Source organism: Austrofundulus limnaeus, unplaced genomic scaffold (genome assembly GCF_001266775.1).
Source record: "Austrofundulus limnaeus strain Quisiro unplaced genomic scaffold, Austrofundulus_limnaeus-1.0 Scaffold253, whole genome shotgun sequence".
Lineage (NCBI taxonomy): Eukaryota > Metazoa > Chordata > Actinopteri > Cyprinodontiformes > Rivulidae > Austrofundulus > Austrofundulus limnaeus.
Window position 1 is genome coordinate 755057 of NW_013952655.1, and position 1178 is coordinate 756234.

The 1178-nt window shown below is 34.3% G+C and overlaps 1 protein-coding gene across 1 annotated transcript in view; it reads right to left on the bottom strand.

The window, feature by feature from the left end:
* The window catches only part of cxcr3.1 (chemokine (C-X-C motif) receptor 3, tandem duplicate 1), a gene marked incomplete in the record, with an annotated part of 11117 nt that extends 10845 nt beyond the window's left edge, over positions 1-272 (bottom strand). Inside the window, 1 exon segment of the mRNA XM_014020453.1 lies at positions 177-272.
* Between the last annotated feature and the right edge of the window lie 906 nt (positions 273-1178).

A 1178-nucleotide genomic window follows, 5' to 3' on the forward strand; every position in this document is an offset into this window, starting at 1 on the left:
TAAGTTTCAGTAATATCAAAGTAATACAATAAACAAAAAATATTAGTTAAATTCCACAACAGGGATTTCAGTTCTTGTCCAAAAATAAAACGTCTCATGCATCTGAACAGTTTTTTTTATGACTAATAGAAGAAGACATTCACATATCATGAAGAAAAAGTTGTCAAATAACTTACCAAACAGTAATTCTCAGACACTATGGTTCACAGGCTGCACAGCAGAAATAAGCTCTGTTCAAGCCTGYGTATCTAATAACCTAATGCAGGGCCCCCACAAAAAGGAAACCAGATGAGAACACACTGAAAAAGTGAGAAACGCTTCACACGAACTGAGGTGAGAAATGTCGGCACATTCAAACACTTTCAAAACTTCAACACACTGACTTTAATGCTGGCAGGGAAATTTAACTGCTGTTTTTTAAATTGGTTGAAAAAAACATTCCTTTCATATTTTATTGGTGGGGGTGTTTGAAAAAGTCTCACTGTACAGATTGGAAAAAAAATATTTTGCTCAGTTTTAACTCTGCTCATATTTCAAGTGAGCTGACAACTTGTTAACCACTCCTAAAAGCCACATGCCTGATTCACAAAAAACAGTATATTTATTAAAAACTGCATACCATCAGAGCTGTCCAAACCCAAAAAGGTCCACTCGAGCCAAAGGCAGGAAATTTACTCTGGCAACATGATTCTTTCCACCTCTGTGACACTGATGGGTCAGTTTTTTTAATTAACCCTGTCAGTTTAGACTTGAGCTTTCACACAAACTACTGCTTTAATGTTTAACAGAATCACGTGTGCAAAAACAGTGTTTGGGATGAGCCTGAATATAAAGCTTGAAAATCAATCAAAACTTTCAAAATCTACTATGTTTTGCAGTCAGATTTTTACGTGATTGTTTACTCCTGTGAAATTTTCCTGTAAATGTTTTAGGTTATTATTTTTTCTTGTAGCACTTAGAGTATATGTGAAAATGCTGAAGTTTTCATGTGTGAGTAATTGGAACACATTATATTTACACCAACTCAACCTGAGACAGACTCATCAGTTTCATTTAGTTTCCATACTGCATTTCTAATTCTGTTGAGGTAATGGAACAAGAAAACGCATGTCTTCTTTTTTTTTTTTTGTCACTTCAGTAGAAAGCAAAATTGAATGTTAGTTTCTTAATTTCTGCAT